At 42.6% G+C, this 24,492-nt stretch overlaps 1 protein-coding gene across 1 annotated transcript in view; it reads left to right on the forward strand.

Moving 5' to 3' along the window:
- S100A1 (S100 calcium binding protein A1) overlaps nucleotides 1-24,492 on the forward strand; it is a 714,879-nt gene that overhangs the window by 32,189 nt on the left and 658,198 nt on the right. The window contains exon 2 of the mRNA XM_069218075.1: nucleotides 20,335-20,406. The gene's annotated coding sequence lies outside the window, so the exon portion shown is untranslated. The remainder of the gene's footprint in view (nucleotides 1-20,334; nucleotides 20,407-24,492) is intronic.

Consider the following 24,492-nt stretch of genomic DNA (forward strand, 5'->3'; position numbering starts at 1 on the left):
CTGAAAGCCAGGAGGGCTGAGTTCAGCTCAGATTGTGGCAGCAAAAGTATCATGTCCAGTACTGAAAAAAATGTCCACATTCATAGAGATTTGGTTTATAAGGAGGGGATGGCATGCACCAGTGGTCTCAGGCATATGAGTTAGCTCCAGAGGTGTGCGGGGTCCCTGAGTAGGACTGGGGAACTGGCACGGGGAGTCATATTCCATACTCTACTGGCTCTAGAAGGGTGTGGCAGGAAGAGGTGTATCCCCACAGGGAAAGCTCTGGTTAGGGAGTATGGAGTCACCCCAGAGGAAGGTGTCTTGAGTTTTAAGGGCAGTCAGATACTGTCTCATCAGATGGGAGATAATATGGGGTACTCTTTCAAGGCACTGGATGGCTGGGTGAAGGGTATTATGGTTAACACATGTGAGGGGCTGTACAGTTTTCCAGAGCTACGCCAACACGTGGTGGAATGTGAGTGCTCTGACCCCAAGGAACGTACAGGGGAGGCAGACATCTGGGTGAGTTTCAGAGTGGCTAGTATGGCACTAGGGAGTGATCGCTAGGAGGGTGGCTCAGGTTTTTCCCATCAGAGTGAGGGGGAGGGTTGCAGTGACCCAGACAGGTCGCAGTATCGTAGGGGGAAGAAGGGTCCCACGCCCTCTCCAGGAGTAGGAAAAGGGGTGGGAGTGGGCATAGACCCAGGGTGTCGTATTTTCAGCCCCAGTGGATGGATTGCTCTCAGAGGGGACACAGGCAGTGGGACTTGGTCTGTGACAGGAGACAATCCACTGAGGGGAGGCCCATAGTGTCAGTAGAACTTGGGGGGCATCTGTCACAAGCATTCCACCAACTCTGGTGTCTGGCAGCACCACTCCGAGGGGAGGTTGCAGAAGTCCAGATGGAGGGATGAGGCGGTGGAACAGTCTCCAAAGGAGGAACCAGTGGGTCAGAGGTTGCTAGTTCTGAGGTCAGAGCACCCTAGGAATGACCCTCGTGACGCCACTTTTGGCTTTGGAGGGCTTGATGCTACGTCAGATGGACAGGGGTCGGGAGACCAGTGCCAGGCTCTCACACAACACATGAAGAATGTGTTTCCTTTGGTGAGGTGGTTGTACTCCCCCGGAAGTCCTGGCTTGCCACACACCTATTCAGCCTAAGGGTACAGACCCTTGGTTGGGGGACCAGTTGCAGGCTTGAACCCCAGAACTGGTGGGAGAATTGTGCAGGTTGGCCACCACAGGTGCCCTGACAGGTCTAGAGTCTGGGAGTACCACTCCGAAAAAGAGGGTACGGAGCTTCAGGAAGGAGGGAAAGGGGAGGAAGGATTCACCCCTGACTCCTGTCCAGTCTAAGGGTACAGACCCTGGGCTGGAGTACCAGTCTCAAGATACCACCCCTAAACTGGTAGAAGGGAGAGTGGAAAAAGAGTACCAGTCACCTGAGGCTACTTTCCCCCTCTCTGAGAAACCACAGAGGTTAGGGAGCCCCAGAAGGGCTGAGGCCTGGCTCTCATCACTGACAGCTGCCAGTGGCCTCTGTGGGTTGCTGTCCTTGTCGACAGAGTTGCCTTTGGGGTGGAGTACAGGAGTCGTACCCCAAGTGCGGAATGGGCCACATCACTGCATTGGCCATGGTGATACTGTCTGCCTACTGGGATACATGAGTGAGCAAAGTAAGGTTAGGTACTGCACAGATGAGGTGTGCAGGTGAGAAGGATTCCCCATGGGCTAGGTTAGTGGGCCCTTAGATTATGGACAGGGGAATCCGGCAGAGTTCAGAAAGGTGTAGAATTGGAACGTGCCCCAGTTGTTGTTGGCCAGGGTCCATATTCCGTCGCCCTAAGCAGGGGAGACCATCAAGGTATTCATTGGTCTACTCTGGGTTTAGGCTGGAAAGGGGTTACGTTGGACCTGGCCTTTTTTGTATGGTTATCCCCAAACTGTTTGCCTTCTTCCTCCTATTTTTTCAGGCCTGTTTTTGTTGGCTTTAGGGCTCTGGGCACTTTACCACTGCCAACCAGGCTAAAGTGCATATTTCTGCCTAAAGTATATTGGTGATTGGTTTATCCATGATTGACTTATTTGATTTACTAGTAAGTCCCTAGTAGAGAGTACCAGGTGTGCCCAGGGCCTGTAAATCAAACGCTGCTAGTGGGCGTACAGCACTGACTGCCACCCACATGAGTAGCCGTGTAAATATGTCTCAGGCCTGCCACTGCAGTGTCTGTGAGTGCAGTTTTAAACTGCCATTTCGACCTGGCAAGTGAACCCACTTGCCAGGCCCAAACCTTCCCTTTTATTACCTTTACGTTACCCCTCAGGAAGGCCCAGGGTAACCCCATGGGCAGGGTACAGGGCATTTAAAAGGTAGAACATGTAATGGTGTGTTCTGCATGCCCTGATAGGGAAACACTGCTAATTGTGGTGTTTACTATTGCAGGGCTTATTTCTTCCATAGGGCAACATGGGGATTGCCTTGAAATATATCTTAAGTGCAATTTCTCATTCGGAGGAGATATGGAGTTTAGGGTCTCTGAAATCACAATTTAAAAATACATCTTTTGATTAAGTTAGTTCTTGAACTGTGAATTTGAAAATGCCATTTTTAGAAAGTGGATATTTTCTTGCCTAACCATTCTGTGCCTCTGCCGGTCTGCTGAATACACGTCTGACTCAGGATGGCAGTTGGGATATTTGTGAATTCGCTCTAGACAGCCACACAAAGGGAGCTGAGGTGTGCCGTGCATACCCTGATGGCCCACCACCAGGCTGATGGGTCTTCCTGAGCAAGTGTGGTTGGAGGAGCTGACCCTTGCACATGAATAGGGCTGTACTTGTCCACACACAAATCAGTCTCCAACCCTTTGGAGTGTCTCTGGGACCAGGGCAGGGAAAGGCAGGGTCTTGTACACTACATAGACGTCTGTTTGCTGCTTCTGTTCTGGGAGTGAAAGGACTAGACTTGGCTTTCTAAATCCTGCTCCCAAAGTTTTTTCAAGGACTTGGACTGAGCTTGCCTCCTGTTAAGAAGTCTCAGGCACACCAAAGACTTCATCTGCCAGTGCCTGGGCTTTTCTGCTGAGAGTCCTGATTGCCAAGTGGTACCAGCTCCAGTCCGTGGACCCTTGGGAGTGGAAGCTGGTGATCTGAAGGAGAAAATCCACCCATCAATGCAGTGCACCGCGCCGGAAGAATTGTCTCGCAGCTGAAAAATCGATGCTGCGCCTGTTCAGTGGCCACAGAATCGACAACGTCTGTTTAGAAACTGCCCCATCAACACAGTGCATCTGGATTTCAGACGCATCGTCCCTGTGCACAAATTTGTCATCAACCCCACATCGTAGTATGGAACCGAGGCTGTGTGTCCAGAAATCAGCGCATTGCCTTTCTACGAGGAAGGAATCGATGCATCCAGCTCCCCTGCCAGTAAGGAACTGATGCATTACTTTGCTTTTCTGGCGCCTCCCCTCCATTGTGACCTACATCACCTTTGTTTTTGACACATCACAGGTACTTTGTGATAAAGAGATACATCCATTGTTTCCTATGGATTAGGACTTGCTTAAAATTTTAAAAAGTGATATGTTGAGTTGTGTATGGACTTGTGTATGTTGGATTTTTGTTGTTTCCATCTTGTTTTATTCAAATAAATATTGGCAATTTTTAAAAACTGGTGTGGGGTCCTTTTGCAGTGTTTTTACTATGTTACTTGGTGTGTGTGTGTGTGTGTGTGTGTGTGTGTGTGTATGTGTACAAATACTTTACACATTGCCTCCGAGTAAAGCCAGACTGCTTGTGCCAAGCTACCAAAGGGTTGAGCAGGGATTATTTTAGCTGTGTGACTCCCTTACTCTGACTAGATTTTTGTCTGCCCTGAGCATCTAGTAGATGGTGCAGTACATCATCACTGTGGAATGGACAGCTATCAAAAGATCTAATTATACTGAACCTGTGCAAGGCTTCAGACAGTTACTCAGGTATGAACACACAGACTGTACGCTAGAATATTCATGCATCTTTCCATGGACTTGAAACCTACAACAATCCCCTTGTCATGTGGCGTTTTAGACACAGAGTCCCACCAGCTGTACGAGTGAACTGTGCAGAGCTCATGGGCAGGAATGTGGAATTCCTATTGCCCGACACCCGGGACATTTTTGGGGTCAAGGGCAACAAATGTTAATGTTTATTTTGTCCTTGGGACAAGTAGGCCCAACCCCTTGCAGTACAAACCCTTTTGCTGTCAATTTACAGAGAAGGGAACTGTCTGCAGTTGAGGTAATATATGTGTCCATATGTTAACACTGTTAGAACTTGTATTTATGGTTCATTAATGAAAAGCCTTCATTATTAGGGTGAGCGCTGTAATTAAATGTTTTAAGGTTACACTGCACTACTGACAGTGGTTCTAGTAAAATAAAAAGTGTACAAACATGTTTGAAAAGTTTAACAATATGAGGCTAAGTATAGTGCTCTCAGAATGCTCTCTGATTAGATGCAAATATTTGCAGAAGCTTGTAAGCAAGAGTGATGATTCCTTGCTTTAAAAATAAAATGTTCAGAAAAAAAAGCAAGAAGAAAAAAAAAGTTTCACTACTATGAGATTTTAGGTGCTATTTTTTTAAGTGTCATTTAGAGAAATCTGTTGATGCATGTTAGTATTTCCAAAAACATATTCCCAATGGAAAATCAGTGTAACCATTTCCAACATGATTATGGAAAGCATGAAAACAAACAAGTACTGGCAAAGCCAACCAATCCGAGATTTTTTGTGAGTCTTTTGGTTTAATCAATGCATGTCTTGTTTTGACATGGCTTTTGTAACACTTTATTGTTGTGGGCGTTGCCAGGCCTTCACCATTGTAACATACACTTTCAGCACTTGCTCTGAGTGAGTCTTGGGTGGGGGGGGGGGCGTTCCATGTTCTTTGCAGGGGGCCCCCTCTAGGTTCCTGGCACTGAACAAAACTACTTTGTGTGCCAGTATACTCCTTGTGGAAGAGCAGAATGTGATCACTCACAGTAAAGCCAGCCGATATTTAGAGAGAGAAATAGAAGTTTAATAAAAACAAAATGTCTTTGTTAACACCAGACCTAATTAGGGACCCAATTCTTTAAAAAAAGTCACAAAAGTGCACCGATGGTAAAGGTCTTTGAATTAGTGGCTTTCATGAATTCACAAGAGTTTACAGAAGTAGACCCAGAAATTGTACTCCTATAAAATATGTGTGAACTGTATTTTAGCACAAGCAAATATGCATGCGTAGATTTGCTCATGTGAAAATCTAATGAACGTTTACAAGATCACTTTCCCTCCAACCACTTTTTTTTCCCATCCCTGGAAGAACATCTATTTCTGCCATTGTCAGGAGTACATTTCCAACCTTTCTCATTATGGGAAAAGATTAGAGAAGAGCTGGAGAAAATCCTTAAAACATGCAAGTTAATAGGTTTGCAGACTCAAAGGCATTCCAGCCCTGGAACTATTGCTTACTGCTTCCTCCAGATCCAGTATGTAGGTCTGCGGAAAGGTGGCAAAAGAAGGAAATTGCTATAGTAGGGATTTAAATTGCAAGTTTCCAAGCCCTAATATAGTAGTAACCCAGGCATATTCAGCTAGACTATTATCAGAGCTTTTGCATAATGAGATTGCTGCCATAATTTGTCACCGTACTACATGGCACCAAAAGGACAAGTAGATTTATTTACAGGACAAGTAGATTTAATAAGCAACCTGTACCATGGACAAGTTGATATTTTAATAACTTCCACACCCCTGTTATCTGCTGGTAATTTAAATTCGTGGTGGCTGACTTGGGGAGTCTCTTTTCCACACTGTCATGAAGGAAGCCGCAGTGTCTCTCCAAGGCAGATTTCTGGCAACATCCTGAATTCCCATATCCAACACAGCTCAAGATAGCACCCCCTTGCAGGTCCAAGGTTAACCCATGCCTAGGTGGTGGGTTTCCAGTTCCTGTCTCCCTCCTCTAATCCTATGGCATATTTTACTATTTAAACATCGGTGATAGGAACTTTGCATTACAACACTTGAGCTGTTTCTCTTGGTGTTGCTAGTCCCATGTGTGATTTTTTTTTTCCCATGCTTTTCCTGGCCTTCTAGGATTCCTCAACTTTGTTCGAGTGTTATGTGTCTGTTTCTACAGATTAATTCAGCTTGTTTCCTCAGCGGCAGTGGTGGTTTCCTTTAAAGGACCCTTACTTGCTGCAGTTGTTATTCCATTAGTTGGTACTGTGACTGCAGAAAGGGATGAACCCTTCCTCTACGGTCAAGTCATCTAAGATTTGCAGACCTCTGTCCCATCCAGCTCTCGACTCCCTTGGCTGCTTCTGTCTCAGACTTGCTCTTCTTGCTGTGTGAGAGTGGGCAATGGTTTGCTAGTGAAGCAAATCAAGCAACCACAGTGTCTTGGTGGGTCACTGTGAGTAAGATACTGGTTGAAACCATAAGCCTTGTCTCTTTGTGTATGAATACCAACTTTCCACTGGTATTGTGTTTCACAGACAAACAGTATCAAGAAGATTATGCTTAATTCATCTGAAAGAACTAGAGCCTACCCATGGTTACCCTAATAGTTGTCTGGAGTCTGTTACTCTATCTACGTTGTACCTGCTATCAGACATTCTGCTGTTCAACTTCTTCATATGTGTGTTTTTAGTCAATGTTTCAGGTTTGCAGGGTCTGATGCGTAAAAAGGTTGTGGAGCTATACAAGGCACACTCCCTGGACATCCCCAGGTGTCTAGATGTCATAAATGGCTGGGTTTGGTAGTTTCCCTGGGTAGTCGCTGAGCCCAAATACCACAGCTAGCCTTTTTGTCGACGTTGCCACTTTGCGTTTTGTCCCATTTCCTATCACAGGTGCTAGGCCCAACCACATTTGAGGCACCATTTGTATGGGGAAACTTGAGGAAACTCTGGGTGGTAGGAAATTTCAGGATTCCAGAACTTTCTCTCAGACAAATGTGTGTAAAATGCATGATGTTTAGCAAAGTTTGAGATTTGCAGGGCATTGCGGGATCCACGCGAGGCACACCACTGTGGAGTCCTCTGGAGTCTAATTTACTAAAATATCTGGGGTTGGTAGATTTTTTCTACACCCAGGCAGAGAAAATCAGAAAAGATATATATTACATACCCATCCACTTGAAACATACGGCTTGGATTTGGCCCAAGTGTGAGTGAAAAGTTCAAAATGTATATTTTATCAAGAAATGATTTTGCAAAACTAAAAACGCAGAAATCACTGTTAAGATACTGAACTTATGACTCCCAGCTTGTGAGCTGGCAAGGCACCAACAACTTTACAGACGATTCAGTTACCTTTCATGCATCATCACATATAGTAAGCCATTCTCACCACCAGCTGCTTGTTCAAACACATTACAACACTTACTTCAACAAACAACACCATTTAGGGGCTTTTCAGTTTCATATGCCCACGGGACTGACACACCAGTCACACCACCAATCTCCAAGGGCCCGATTCTGAGTACGATGGTCACTGGACAGCCGTACCAAAATTGGCGGGCTGACTGATGAGTCCTAGGCGGTGCAACCCCTAGATTAGGATGGTGGTGGACGGACTGCCGCAAGATGGCCAGCACCACCAGCATCAGATCTGCCACAGCTGCAGCGGTATTGATCACAGCGGTCAGTGTTGGCAGTGCCGGCAGTGGCACCGTCGTCTGTATTTCGGAGACACCTGCCATGAAAAGTTTGGCGGAAAGGCAGGGTAAGGGCCACAGGAGGTATTCCAGGACGAAAATACCCGTGTCCTGCATCACGACATCCCCCCAAGGCTGCAGCACCAGCCTTGGGGGGATGTTGTGATGCAGTGGTTGGGAGAACACAGGCTTGGTTGCACCCTCTAGACCGCCCCCACTGCAAGCTGGCGGTCCATCCACCAATGTCCTAATTAGGCCCTAAGTCATCAACCAACTTAAAAACACACAACCAGCAGGTCACTACATACACCAAATACCCCACGCACCTCCAGTCAACCACCACTTCATACACAGCCAGTCATATGCCACTACAAAAACCGCCAGTCAACCACACCTATATACACTGCAAGACATCAACAAGGATACACACACACCACTAGCCAACCAACCACCACTCAGATTTCACCATGAAGTTCCATGCCTCTTTTCTTTCTAAAACATACTCTCAGAATGAACAGATTACACATACACACACACACACACACACAAAAGCAGATAAATAAAACGTAAACAATCAACTAAAGACAGCACACAATTTTCATTTTTATTTTCAAATTTAATTATAAAAGATTAAAAGAAAAAACTTTATTTGTAGAGACAACAGGTGTCACTAAACATACCAAGCAATTGGCAATCTGGTGTCAAAACAGAAAACATATAGCAATACAGACTGTAGTGTCAGTTGCCTTTTATTTATATGGTTGCTCCCAGTACTTGAGTTCCATATGGTACAGTTTAAAACATCAGCGTACACCAGACAGAATTAGAGGGACACTGGGCAGTACATCAGAGTCTCCTTTCGTACTCCTTTTTGGACACAGACTCTACATCTCAGACAAGGAATACTTTTCTTGTGTGTTGGAAGAATGTATGAAAGTGCAGGAAAGTGGAGACCTTTAAATCTAGCCACATCCTCGACCACTCAGATTCTAGAAACACGTATTGTCTCTACTGCAACAATGCTGGCTATTACAGACTGCTGAAACTGTACAAGAGTCATATTCCTCAATAAATCTACTCACCTACTCCCTATGGCGACTCCTATTTTAAAAGAACAAGCTATTTTTAGGGCCTATTGACTCATTCTGGCAAGAGAACTCTAGCTGCCAAAGAACAGTTTTTTTTAAATTTATTTAGAAAGTCAAGAAGCAATACAGATGCCTTTAAATTGTGTTTTTATTGTGTCACCTTTGCTCTGCATTCAAAGAAAGGTTAAATGTCAGCTTATATCTTCTGAGATATTGCTGATTATTTTATCATTGAGATTGAAGTTTACTTTTCTTTCTTTTACTACAAAGTTAGATGATTTTTAAGTGAACTAACTGACTTGTTATGAAGTACAGGCAGTATGTTTTTCTAACACACAACATTTAAATAGCTTGTAAATGAACTGTACACATTCCTCAAAATATATCAGCTGTACGGAGAGAACCTTTTTCCTAATTCTGAAGTATGATGGAAAGAAAGCTTTTAATAGGATCAAAACAAATCAGAGCACTTTATTGGAGATTTGCAAAGTATTTGCTTGAACCCAATTTCCACACATTATCGTTTGTACGCTATATAGTTTTATGAGTAAAACTGCATGTCAGTGGGAATGTTAATGGCCATTTCAATAGAAATTGTGCTGTCTGTAAATGACAGTGCCCTACCACATCACGCTTTAGTAATATTTGTTAATAATAGTGAGAGTTTTGAAACATGAACTGAGAGGCAAGTCAGTGATCACATATACTTTATACATAAGCTAGATTTTTCTAATACTTGGAGAAAACGTTAAGTCTAATAAATCAAACAAGAGTTTTTCATAAAGCAGATATGCTATTCTTCTATTGGAAGGTGCTCTCATATGTGATAATGAAGAAAAAGATGACTCTGTAAACTATTTGCCCAGGATCGTACAATTTGAGACTAGTTTATGGGTCCAGCTCATTACAGATAGGTTGAGTAGAATATTCAAGTCAAGGGTCCTGCCGGCCTGGTAGCATTTTTAGGCCTGAGTCATGTTGGAGTCTGGAGAAAGTTCTTTGAAAATAGTCTAAGCAATGAAGCTGCCAAATGAAACAAACAAACAGCCAACTTCTTGTACCAGATATATGGCTTTCAAGCAGCATTGTAATGCTTTAACCCTTGATCTACTCTATCTACACCCCCAGTGTGCTTGTTGTAGTCTAGAATGCACACTGGTTTGTGTACTTCTGCTAACCTACCCCAAACAGTCACAAATGAAGTGCTTTCATAGTGAATAGTTGTGAGGACAAACTCTTCAGGGCAACCTTGACAGTTAGAGCAGATTGTGCCACATGCCACAATGCCCACTTTGAATAGTTCTTCAAATGGTTGCACTTTTGTGTAATTGTTAGCGTATAAAAGGTGACCTTTGTGAAAATGTGTTCTGGTAATTTCCCAAAAGAAATTTTTCACTGACTCAAAAAGTTGAAAGACAACCAGGGGTGGGAAACCCTACCAGTTTACAACCTGAAATTATATTCTTATCCAGTGGCAGCTTCACACAACATCACCAGCTTAGTACCGTTATATGCTCTCTTGCTGGATATGTACTGTCTTAAAACGCAACAGCGCTTGAACAGGAACATATAATTGTCCACAAATATATCTTGACCTGGAACATAGTTCTCTGAGAAATAATCAACTAAATGGTCAAAGACTGACTGAATCTTGAACAGGTGGTCTCAGGGTGATTCAGTGAAAACAAGGGTTTTAAGTGGGATGCAAAAAGTGGAGGGTCTCTAATAGGAGCAGGGCCTATGCAATTAAGGACGTTGCTTAAAGAAGTAAGCTAAATTTCTGTGATCCCTTTAGTGTGCTGCCTACCCAGTGCGCGATTAAGTAAATCGTATTAAATATAATCAGGAACTAAATTGCTGATATGGATTACCTTGACGCTTTTTACATTAATTGTTCAAAAAGCTATTAGTGTTATTTGCTACTAAAGTTAAGAGAATGAATACAGGGGCCTGTTTCAATGTCTATTTTGTGATGAACTGGTCTGAGACCAGGAGGGACTCTGCCCACTTAAAGCCCTGGTGGAAACTCTATAGCATTACCCACAAAATGCAACATCTGCTGCAGAAGCAAATGCAAATCTTGACTCATGGTTGCTGGGAAAATAGCAGTTGTCATCAAGCGACTAGTAGATCAAAATAAAGACAGTGATGGTTTCCTTAGCAATCCCATCAAAAACGTTTTCTTGGAGAGCAAATCAGGCTGTACCGTGTTGAGGGCAACCCAGGGCTGAGGATTTCCAGTGGGAAGTCTTCCAGGCCCTCGCTACAATCCAGCTTGCTCATGCTGCACAAGAAGAATTTTATTCTCCTCCTCTAAACAATGCACTTCATCTGCATAATAATGGATTCATCATCAGATGATTCCTCCACTGCCAGAATCTTGCACTTGGTGCTCTTCCTCAGATGCAGAGTCAGTCTCATTGCTATGTTCGGAGGCTGATTCAAAAAGTAGACCAACAACCTACTTGGAGGTCAGCGTCCGGACAGCCATGATGCTTAAAACTGCCACAAATAACACATATAAATAGACACCACTGCAACAATTTAGACCACAACAACTGTATCATTATCTAACAGTAAATATGACTACTGAAATATAAAGATGTGGAAGGACACTAAATGCAAACTGCAAAATTAAGCTCCTACTACAAAGATATACCAGAATACCTGTTGCTTGCCACAGAGAGCTTTACTGAGGATCAACTGCACCTACTCTGCACAAATTCAGCAAGCACCAAGGATATCCCACTAGAAAGGAAAAAAAAAAAAATACACACTAGGCTAAAAGTGAATTTGAAACACTAGAAAGTGTGAACCAAATACACTAAAATTATTACAGCAGCTAAAAAAATTGACGCATGGCAAGGATACCCATTTGCAGTAAACTTTACAGAACAATTTCCTTACCAAACACATGCAACTACACAAACTGCACGTGGACAATCACTGAGGATTCGCCACCAAGGAAATCAAAAGCTTTGCACTACAATGAAAATGAGAAAACATTACATTTACACAAGCAACTAATGATAAGAAATAAAACAGTTAAATTATAAAACGCAATGAACTCTGGCCTTAAAATGCAAATCTGCATCAAAACCGGTCAGTCTGACCCCAAAGGGGACACAAAGCGACAACAAAAAATTGAAACCCCATAGGGAAGCATCCTTTACCTCAACTGCAGCTTACCGCACATATAGAAACATAGTCCAAGATGTTTAGTTATTTTGCGTCCACCCTGCAGTCAGATTAGCATAAAACCGACCGATCTGCCCTATAAGGGGGCCAAAAACGAAGGAAATTATTGGGCCATTTGTGGAAACGTCCCTTGCCCAAGGGGCCCCACCCACAACAATAGGTATAAAAAAAAATCCCCGGTGTCCAGCTATTCCCCCCCCCCTCGCCCCCACACAGGGGCAAATTGGCCTTTTTTAAGAAATAGAAAATGCCGCCTTTGGGGCGAATGACCCTTGCCGAAAGGGCCACTACCCAAATCACCTAAAACACTATAATCCCCATTTTCTGCCTCCCACCCTTCCGATCTGCACCAGAGTTTGCGGAAAACAAAGGACATTGATACCACATTTTGGGGGAGCAACCCAGAGCCACAAAAATCCCTGTTGTTCTAGTGGCAGCATTCCTGTTGTGCAATAGTGGTCCCACATTTGATTTCACAGCTGGAATGCGTTTAAGAGAAACACCAGGGGAAAGCAAAAACCCTTTCCTTTCCCCCTGGTGTCTCCCTCCCTCTCCTCCCGAGGCAAGAGAACTAAACAAACATGACCTTCACTCCAACGCGCTGGAAGCAAATTGCCTACAGCTTGTGCCTGCAAATAGTCATGCCATTGGCATACCATGCACTCATGAATATCATGATCTCAGCAAATGTGGGATCAGAGGTGGCAGAAGATGCTCTTCAGCTATCACCTGCAATGGAGGTATGTGGCGCGGGGAGCACCAGCTGTTTCTCCTATTGCTTGGACGCGGTGGACACATCCTTAGCATATGAGAAGCTATGATAAGGATAAGTCTAGCACATCCATAGCACCCAATCAGTTAAAGTCTAGTTTGTCATTTAAAATGACATATCTGAAAACTAAACATCTGGTTGATTCCAGGGTGGTGCGCTTCACATGCACCCGTACCATTTTCTTACCCACAGTCCCCAGCAAACCTCCAACTTTGCTGGAAATCACACATTTTCCCCACATTTTTGTGATGGAACCTTCCAGGAATTAGCAGGAATCCACAAAATTCCTATCACCCATCATTGTCTCATCTATACCGTAAAAAATTCTGCTGCACTTGTCAGCCTAAAAATGTTTTTTTTCAAACTGCCCTTTTGGACTCGCTTTGGTTCCCCCTCAATTTCAACATGTTTTTGGCTCTTCCCTGTCACAGGTACTTGGCCCACCTACACAAGTGAGGTATAATTTTTACCGGGCGACTGAAGGGAACGTTTGGTGATAGGAAATTTGTCCCGGTGCAGTGATCCCACACAGAAATGTGGGAAAAATTTGTTGTTTTTTTTTAGCTAAATTTGAGATTTGCTGAGGATTCTGGGTAAGAAAACATTGGAGGATCCATGCAAATCACATCTCCCTGGACTCCCTCTGTCTGGGTTTGGTAGGTTTCCCTAGATGGCTGCTGAGGCCAGGACCAAAAACGCAGGTGCCCCTCCCCCACCCCTTCCCCCAAAAACAGGTAGTTTGTATTTGATAATTTTGATGTGTCCAGATACTGTTTGGGGCAGTTCCTGTCACGAGCACTAGGCCTACCCACACAACTGAGGTACCATTTTTATCGGGAGACTTGGAGAAACGCTGGGTGGAAGGAACTTTGTGGCTCTTCTCATATTCCAGAACTTTCTGTCACCGAAATGTGAGGAAAGTGTTTTTTGGGCCAAATTTTGAGATTTGCAAAGGATTCTGGGTAACAGAACCTGGTGAGAGCCCCACAAGTCACCCCATCTGGGATTCTCCTAGGTGTCTACTTTTAAAAACAATGCGCAGGTTTCCTAGGTTTCCTAGGTGCCGGCTGAGCTGGAGGCCAAAATCCACAGCTAGGCACTTTGCAAAAAACAGCTCTGTTTTCTTGGGGAAAATGTGATGTGTCCACATTGTGTTTTGGGGCATTTCCTGTTCGGGCGCTAGGCCTACCTGCACAAGTGAGGTACCATTTTTGTCGGGAAACTTGGGGGAACGCAGGGTGGAAGGACATTTGTAGCTCCTCTCGGTTCCAGAACTTTCTGTCACCAAAATGAAAGGAAAAAGTGTTTTTTTGGCCAACTTTTGAGGTTTGCAAAGGATTCTGGGTAACAGAACTTGGTGAGAGCCCCACAAGTTACCACATCTTGGATTCCCGTAGGTGTCTAGTTTTAAAAAATGCACAGGTTTAGTAGGATTCCCTAGGTGCCGGCTAAGCTAGAGGCCAAAATCCACAGCTAGGCACTTTGCGAAAAACACGTCAGATTTCAATGTAAAAATGTGATGTGTCCATGTTGCATTTCCTGTCGCAAGCATTACGCCTACCCATGCAAGTGAGGTTCCGTTTTTATTGGGAGACTTGGGGGAACACAGAATAGCAAAACAAGTGTCACTGCCCCTTGTCTTCCTCTACATTTTTTCCTTCCAAATGTAAGACAGTGTGTAAAAAAGAAGTCTATTTGAGAAATGCCCTGTAATTCACATGCTACTATGGGCACCCCGGAAATCAGAGATGTGCAAATAACCACTGCTTCTCAACACCTTATCTTGTGCCCATTTTGGAAATACAAAGGTTTTCTTGATACCTATTTTTCACTCTTTATATTTCAGCAAATTAATTGCTGTATACCCGGTATAGAATGAAAACCCATTGTAAGGTGCAGCTCATTTATTGGCTCTGGGTACCTAGGATTCTTGATGAACCTACAAGCCCTATATATCCCTGCAACCAGAAGAGTCCAAAATACGTAACAGTATATTGCTTTCAAAAATCTGACATGGCTGGAAAAAGTTACAGGGTAAAACATGGTGAAAAATGGCTGGTTTATTTTACCTCAATTTCAATATTGTTTCATTTCAGCTGTTATTTTCTGTAATAAACCCTTGTAGGATCCACAAATTACCCCTTGCTGAATTCAGAATGTTGTCTACTTTTCAGAAATGTTTAGCTTTCCGGGATCCAGCATTGGTTTCACACCCATTTCTGTCGCCAACTGGAATGAATCTGAAAGCACAAAAAATAGTAAATATGGGGTATGTCCCAGTAAAATGCCAAAATTGTGTTGAAAAATTGGGTTTTCTGATTCAAGTCTGCCTGTTCCTGAAAGTTGGGAAGGTGGTTATTTTAGCACCGCAAACTCTTTGTGGATGCCATTTTCAGGGGAAAAAACCCACAAGCCTTCTCCTGCAGCCCTTTTTTCCCTTTTTTTGAAAAAACGAAATGTTTGCTGTATTTTGGCTGATTTCTCGGTCTCCTTCAGGGGAACCCACAAACTCTGGGTACCTCTAGAATCCCTAGGATGTTGGAAAAAAAGGACTCACATTTGGCATGGGTAACTTATGTGGACGAAAGGTTATGAGGGCCTAAGTGCAAATTACCCCAAATAGCCAAAAAAAAGGCCTGGCACCTGAGGGGGGGAAAGGCCTGGCAGTCTTTGTTAAATTACAATTAGGATGGTCAAAATAATGCTGGCTATAACATAATAGTACAGCGCATTCCCTGGAACTCTTTCCAACTGGATGGATATGACTCAGTGCAGGACATTTTGCCTACTTTTACACTACCAACTGGAGTCACACAATCACAAATCAGATTTGAATGTGGACTTCAGAGGCAGTCACACGATTTAGAGATTCATTACCCGAAATGGTGTCATAGACTGGTCAGCGGACCATGGATGAATTGGCAATATAGAAGAAAATAGGAATGACTGATTCAAATCAGATCAGCCTCTGGAAGAACTTCTGTTAAAAACCGTTAGCCACTCAACACTTGACAACAACCGGGGACTTTGGAAACCATCAATACATATAGCATCTTTTAAAGCTTCCTGCAAGGCGCAAACTATGTCCCAATCCTGTACTAGCTTGAGCTCTTCGTTAGGAGCATGAACTACTATATAATTGCAACTGCAGGACTATAACCTTTATGTGTATAGAATTAACAGATCCCCCTATCTAAAAAATAAATGTTTGAAACTGATAAAAACAAAGGGAAATTGTGACCTATCGCTAAAGGCCATAGGGAGAATGAAAACTAAATACAGATGCTTTAAGCATTCTGGAACCTTATGTTTCTCATTATGCCCTGTGGAGTACGTTGTGTGCATTTTTGTTTATAGGTCAGAGTGGAGAATGGCTCCATGAAGACTCAAATTATATTCTGTTTCCTGGAGTAGTAGGTGGGACGTAAATGAATTCAGAGTATGCCCAAAGTGGGGAACTAAAATTACAGGTATGTAACCTTTCCTTCATCACATACATTTCTCTGATGTTTACAAACAGTAGCATAGAACACCAAGTGTTTTGTCGGTATATAGGAAATGAGGTGCTGCATAAAATCCAGCACAGTGGCCAGTGGATTCAGATCGACGGTTGGGGATTTGCAGAAACCCCATGTAACTGAATTAGGCTTTAATTCAAATGAGGATCTTTGTGTTACTCAGTGGAGTATGTCAAAAGACTTCATAAAAACAACATGACAAAAATCATAGTGACTTTTTCGAGCTAATTCTGTATCTGGTACACATGTGTTTAGGCTACCTCCATTGCCATTGTATCAAGGGAGACTACAATCTTCATATTTTGGTGAACGTTGAGCTTTCGATTAGCCCCTTAACTAGCACAGCGGTGAAGGCAAGTTTCTTTCAGTTAAAGCTAATTTAACTTTGTTTTTGCACATGTCCTATAGTCTCCCCTTGTTATACGACAATGTTATATTGATTCCTCGAATTTTGGAATGCCATTATATCTTGTCCTCTTAGCCAGGAATTAAGCTGCGCATAATTAAGAACTTAAAATGTTTTTGAAATTTAAGAAGGTGGCAATGTTTTCCCAACCAGCTGTACCAGTGTTCTGTTGTCTCCGGTGCAGCTGCACATTACTCTGCTTACTACCCAGAGCTCCTCTATACTTCTGGTCCCCTACACTACAGACACAAAATTCAGAAATGTATGTCTCCTAAAGAGTCTTTGTACAAACAGTACAAATTACGTCTTGAAAGGTCATGGGGACATGGCTCCCAACTCAATAGCTAAGGTATTTTTCTGCAGCTGCATTATTTTCACAGCGATAGGAAGAAACCCTTGCATGGATTATTGTGGAGTGTGTTCAGGCAAACCTGAAGTGTGACTGACTCTGCTCCATCACTATCACCCCACTTGGCGCCTTGTAGCGCCTCACATCCCTTTTTTTCATTTGAAAAATGTGGTCCTTTTTTCGATACAATTGACACAACATATTTCAAAATGTCTCTATTTTGGCGGGGCTAAGGGACATTTTCACTTTTAAATAACTACATTCTAATTTAGCTCCATTTCATGGCTGCCCACTTATTTTTAGCCTCGGTTTTGTACCATAAGTTATAAATGGCAACCTACAACTCATCTACAAACGTTATAAAATAGCCCAACGCTTTCCTAAACGTATCCTTTAATTTGTTCCATAAGTAATAAATATATATTATTCAGTTGCAATGGATGTTATGGTGCCTTTTGCGTGTCTTCAAAATCTGGTCAACTGTGAAGTCAAATTGGGACAATTATTTGTTACAGCTGAGCTCTCAAGTGTTCCCATGAATCACCCTCTTTGCATTTAGGCTAAATTATAATTTCCAAAGCAGAGCTGTTTGTATGAACATATCCTAACCAATATTATAGGAAATCAAGACATGGTCAAATAACATACTCCCACGTTCTAGGGATCCCCTAGTACACACTTTATTTACTTCAGGAAGTATAGTGTGTAGCGAGTTTCCATTTCCATAACTATCTTCTAAAGTATCTACCAATCTTTAAATACTTAAACGTCCTGTGGAATTTCGTATTCATTTTACTTTTTTCCAAAATGTTTTAGTATTCTTTATATTTACCACTCTTTGTACATCTGTCAGCCTTCTATGATCTTCCATAATTTAGCACAAATATGTAATCAGTTTGAAATGTATTTTCATCAATTACCAATGGTTTTAAAAAACAGAGTACCTTTAGAGGACGTAGGGTTGGGGTAAGTTGTTAATTCGAGCCTTATTAGTAACCAGACAACATAAATAAAACCCTGAGATAATGAGTGGTTGTAAAATGTGTATTGTTTGGGTGCACCCAGCATGCATCTTTTCTCTGCTATAGTCTTTTGCCAACACAGGAAAAGAAAAAATGATTTGATGTATGCGCCTAAAAACATATTTATAATGAAGGATAGGTTGCAAAAAAGACACATTGGTGGCATCACTACATTAATTAAGATGGCATATCCAAAGTCAAGAGCTGGTTTTCCCGGGAACTGTCATCCTATGTTTCTAAGTAATGGCTTAAAATGATGATGATAAAAATCTCTAGTATTTCTAGAAACTCTAAACCTCTAGTATTTCATATGAGTTCTGAAATGATTGTCTTATCAGTTTTGCGGTCAAATACGACTACTGGTACTTTCACAGAACCAACTTTAGCTTTCACCCTGCAACCATAGAAAACATATTGAAGGTAGCTTGGCATTTTCTATATTAGAAAAGCCTGCTTTTAAGGGTAGTGTATATTATTAGAATATAAAAGCCTCATTATGAGTTTATCCCGTCCACCGAACTTCCGACTGGGAGGTTCCCGCCTTACTGGCTACCTCCCATCCGGGACCATTACAGTGGGAAAGTGGTATGAAAAAGCTGGCAGAGAACAAGGTGGTGCCCTGGCTGATTGCGACCTGCACCAGCCATCAACCTGTCAGGATCTCCAGTCCCGACGGAGACGGTGGTACCCTGGCTGTCTCCCCACCACGGTCGTAATGTGGTGGTTGGACCACCACAGCAGCGGGGGACCAGACCGCAAGTAGACCCATAATCAGGCCCATAGTCTTATCCTTGCGACCTAAATAGAAAGATGCATGTGCAATTTCAGCTTTTTGTGGTTCTGAATGGCCAAGGGCTCTATTAAACAAAAGTAAAAAAATAAGGGGGACATAGGTCATCCGTGCCTGGGCATCCTTACAATCTCTACATCAACTGTCTGGCTTCAATTAATTTAATAGTAAATGTAAATGTAGCAGAAAGCAAATGATAGATAGAAATAAGGGTTACAGAGTAAACTGGAAGTTTGCAGATGTGTCCAATGGCCAGACATCTTCTAGCTGGTTCCCAGTATTTATCTACAACATTAAAATGCTTCTATGTATCTTCAGTTCATTCTTGAAACAATAAGAGGAAGCAATCCACAACATATCAAGGCAACAAGGCATTCACCAGAAGTATTTTCCTTAGTATTGGTTGTTTTTTCAGGATGTTGGAGGAATAAACTTAAAAATGTGAAAACGTGACTCTCCCATATGGTGTAAGAAGATAACTGTTTTTGCATCAAATTACAATTTGTAATAAAATGTATTGTTGCATTTATATCCAGTTTTTGTTGCTATGTGAACACTGCATTAATTTAATGCAAACAGAGGCCCTCCAAGTATTGTGCGGTCATAAATGTAGTAACGCGGCAAGATAGCAACGAGCCAAAAAAAAAAACACACAAAAAATGGTATTTACATGGGACAATATATTTCTCGAATGGCACTAAAAAAGCTGCCAGCATTCTCCCGCGTAAGGAGAATGATGATTTTCATAATATAAGCCTCGGTCTACCCCATCCCAACTCATTCCTCATCCCACTCAGGTACCCTTCTAGTTTAACTAAATCCTTTGTTTATCAGACAAGATCAGGATATCTGTGCTGCGGTGAAAAACTTAGGCTTTTCAGTATTTTTTATTGCTTTTGTCCATGCTGTTTCGCTTCTACCCATGTCTTGTATTTCCTAGCTTTGGATCCACCTATTGATACAATTTTCAAATAAGTCTTGTGCCAGGTTTTTAGAAGTATCATTCACAATGTCTTCCCTGTCTGAAAGTGAAGCTTTCCAAAATGGTTCATAGTGATCTAGGAGACGCCATATCTATGGACTTGTGCCTGGTCAAGATTATTAACATAGCTTTAATTATCACTGTGTTTCAGCACAACAGCGCTTGTATTCTAATATTTTTCTTATGATGACAGCTGTTTGCTTTCTTCACTGCAGTCTATGCATTGGGGTTCATGGGTGAGGGGGTCTTTCTGAAAGGATAAAGCAGTTGTTTATCTATGGCTGATAGTATGTACCGTCTGAATGTTGGATTAACAATGGTTTTGAAGCCAAAAGCTATCAGCAGATTCTCATGGCGAGCTCAGTTTTGGGGTTAAAAAAAATACACATCAATGAAAAAAATTAAACGCCTTTGCTTTTCCAATTTCTTTCTTAATATCATAAGTCAAGTACTGTTATTTTGGTATATACATTACAGGAGTGGAATAAGCACACCATAAATTACTTTTTGTTGTATTTTGTCTAATGTCTGATCATTAGGTCGAAGGTCATGTGCTACTGAATTGACATGGTCAAGTATGCTGAAGAGCTTCTCCTTACTATCCTAAACCGGTAGGTGTTCGCAGCTTAAACTACAGCGTCACACATGTCCTGTTTTTTTGTTATGCCTCAGATTAAATGCATTCCCTTGAGTTATTCCATCCCTTAAACAATGGAACAGTTTGTATGTAATGCAGTACTTCTAAAGCGCAAATGTATCGTAAAAGCACTGGACCTCTATACAGTTATCATGATCAACAAACCACACAAGGCAGGAACATTTGGAAGGGCTTATATTTAAAGACTACTATAATTGTGTATGTAGACAGGTATGTTCAGTTGTGTATAGAACAATGTGAGTTTATTTAACTTTAATCAAACGTTCAGAGGCAAGGAAGGCTATCTATTATTTTGACCTACCTTAGTTCTGATCAAATCTAATTTTCTAATGCATTAGAAAAAACAGAAGAGAACCCAATGTATTTTAAGGTTTCTTTTGGAATTCGGTCCATCAGTCATCATCTCTCTATTGAGTAACCACCAAAATGATTTTCTAAAATCATAAATGGTGTTAGTAGTAATTGTCTGCTCCAATGTACATTTATCTCTGTTTATTTACAGCAGTAGTGGCTATTGTTAGAAATGCAGAATTTCTTCTGCAACTTGCTTTTAGAAGAAAGCCAGGCTTGAAGTACTGGTGTTAGACCAGTATCAGGAAGCTCATGCAGCATTGTGAAGGAGAGCACTGTGTAAGTCAGAATCGGCATTGATTGCTGCAGTTAGTACTAGTTATGCCTTTCAGGACCAAAGCTGGTGTTAAGTGTAGGAAGTAATCTCGGAGTCATCGTGCCAGGTGGAACATTTGTCAGATGCAGCCACTCTCTCACTGTGAGAGTCTTTTGCTGAACTGAACAACCTGTCAAGCAAGAACAGATCCCTCGGGCCTGTGTGAAAAGACATCTACATACCTGCCAACTTACAAATGAATTTCACCTTGTGAGGAGGGAGCAGGGCTTTGGAGGGGATGGGCCTCATGCCGAGAACTACATAACATACACTCTGCCCCTGACCAAGCCCCTCACCTCCACCAAAAAAGGGTCATTGGGCCTGTTCCTGTTGCTGCTCTCCTGGGGTGTTTTTTCACCTAATTATGGACATTGGCTGCTTACAGCCTCCAGAAACGAGCAGAAAATCCACAGTTTACAGTGGTTTTCAGCCTGTTTTCCTTCACACCATATGATTTCGGCTCCTCATCAAGGTGACCTTGTTAAAGGAGACGAAATTGTGTGACACACTTTGGCACTGTGTGAGTTGGAAGGTCTGCATGTCTCACCTTTTGCTCATTTCTAACAATCCCTTGAAATCCTCAGTTGCACGAGTTCAGTATGTGTCTGTCCATCAGTTTCCTAAAATCTTCAACATGCAGCAAAAAACAGGAAGCTGGCAGCGATGGAGGGGCGGTACTCCAGAGTAACAGGGTAAGCTCAGGCTTACTAAAATAGCACCAACATATTTTTATTTGTAAACAGGAAAAAACACCGTTATGAAAAATCATTCATTCCCCAGTAGCAGAAAGTGTTGACAATAGTTTGAGGAGTTCAGCACCTGAGCACATGTGAGGACTTAAGAATATGTGGGATTTAGATTTTGGAAGGAAATGACTTCTGCAGTGCTACTGGATTCAAGCTAGCCTGGTTAATGAAGTATGATACCCAGAAACCAGTCCCAGGATACTTGTTTCTGGTCCAGGGAGGACCTGGCCTGGGAGTTCGGGCTGGACTGTTCCCATGAGGAACAGGGTCAAGACTGATTTGCATATGGCTGGGTTCAAACTGGGGTGGCGTGGTGAGCAAAAAAACAATGGATTAAACCCAGATCTGTGACTGGGGCAAGTGTTTGAAAAGTTTCAGAACTCTGTTCATCAACCTTTTGTGTTGCTTATGCTGCACTAGGGTCCTTCTTTCCCCTCCCATTGTAAGAAAAAAGTCAAGAAGTGGGGCAAGATGAGCGGGGATTTAAAGACAGAGTTGTTAAAATATCATTTTGTCTTAAGAAAAGCAATGCATTTTTTTCTGTACAAAATAAATTCCATCCCTGGAGACTACTATGTTTCAAAACTAAGGGCAGAAAGGTGAAGCTACCTACCTAGTGGGAGGTGCAAGAGCCACTAAGGACCAGGTAAAAGAAACAAAGTGTTGGCTACACTTACAGGCATCTACGCCTCCCAAGCAGTCTCCCAAGAACGAAACCTTATTTTCGTCATGAACTTCATAGCATTTATAATACACTTTACAATCTAGCACGAGAAATGCATTGTTTTTTTCTTTTTTTTTCAATTTGGTCTCCTGTAGGTTTTTTGTTTAAAAACAAAATAGTAGGTTAGAAGGAATTTCCGAACAAAGCGTTCCAGAAGGTCCCTATTCTGAGTAGCCACTTGACCCAGCACTTCTCCCCTTTCTGTTTCTTTTTCCTACAGTGGAGTGCGGAGAAGCCAGCTGTAGCTGTTTCTTGGAAGCTGCTGCAAATCGGGCCCTCACTGGCTTCTAAAACCGGTGGGTAGGAGGATTAGATTTATCTGATTGGACCATTAAAGACTGGGGGCACACAAGTAGTTGAGGGGTTCAAAGAAAAAAAGAAGAATTAATGTGGTTCTCTATGCACAGGTAGCAGTTGACAGTCGACCTAGGATATTGCAGCATGTATTTGTAAATTTTGCAGCACACTATGCATTTTATCTGCAGTTTTGCTGTATTTTATTTTATTGGCAATTAGCAGTCATTCATATTTATGAAGTGTGATTTACTCTTAAACCATTAAACCAGTGCTATCCATTCTAAATAAAAGCCTCATGCTCATTAGCGATACCTTTAGCCATTCGAGGCTTTTTTAGGCAAAAGCAGTGTCTGTGTTGAAATTGTCAATTTTCTCCAATCACATGAGGGCTGAAGTGTTGTGAGAAAAGTACTTTGCTCAGTTCACACCTGAAGATAAGAACCAAAGTATTCCATGCTTAACGAAATACAACTTTTCATGCTTGTCTGGCCTTTTGATCATTATTCTATTTATGGATCAGAAGACCATTTCTCCCTACACACATAAGCCATGCATATTGCTTTACCTTTCCTCACTTGCATTCTGGGGTGACATTCATGCAATATGTTGTATGATACGGTAGCAGAGTATAAACCCTACATAAATACCCAAAAGTCTAACTTACAATAATGATACATCTCCATTGCTGCATTCTGCTTACCCTGTACATAGAAAAATCTTGAACCAAAGGTTCCGATGACAGAAGCACACAGCAACAAATTCCAGCAAGAACAAATATTAACAAAATAAAATTTCTAAAGTCCTAAAGTAGAAATGGTGCCCAAACCCTTGTGTCAAGAGCTCAATTTAGAAAAAAGATTGCTATACCATAACCATTTGTAGTAGCCTATTAAAGAGGTAGATGATTTTGGTTTATGCTGGAGTGTAGTCGATTGCGTTTCTTCAGGATTAAACCATGAGGTGCTATGGGGAGGTTTAAAAGACTATATCAATCCTAGATCCCTGCTGACAAACACTGTGTTGAACATCTGTCTTGGGTACCTTTCACAAACTATTCAATGCCTCACTGTGGGCCAGAAATAAATGAAATTTGAAGTGAACAGTCACAGACTGAGATGGGGCGTGGCCTGATCTGCAGTAATAGCAGACGTGTAACCGATCCGCTCCGGCCAGGTCCGACAACTATCCTTGTTATATCGCCCCGGCGGGAGTCGGTGACAGCCCTGAGTTGCGGAGAGAAGTGGGGGCAAGAAAGTGGAGTCTCTGGTGTTGATTGGGGCTGCGAGCGGTGAGGCGCTGCAATGCTGGAGTCCGGAGAGGTCGGTGGCAGCTGACTCAGCACTAAAGCCAACGGCAGGCCCACAAGGAGGAGCGGCTGGGCTGCCGCGGGTCGGCACTGCCTGGTGGCTCGGCGGCGCTGCCTTTGATAAGATAGGGAGCCGTGACACTGTTATGGGCGTTGGAGCCCCTTGGGATGACGCTGCCGCGATGCCGGAGTCCGGAGAGCTCGGCAGCGGCTGACTCAGCTTTACAGCCGACGACAGGCCCACGAGGAAGTGCGGCTGGGCCTCTGCGGATCGGCACGGCTCGGAGGCGCCGTCTTTG

This window comes from Pleurodeles waltl, chromosome 12 (assembly GCF_031143425.1).
Source record: "Pleurodeles waltl isolate 20211129_DDA chromosome 12, aPleWal1.hap1.20221129, whole genome shotgun sequence".
NCBI classification, from domain to species: domain Eukaryota; kingdom Metazoa; phylum Chordata; class Amphibia; order Caudata; family Salamandridae; genus Pleurodeles; species Pleurodeles waltl.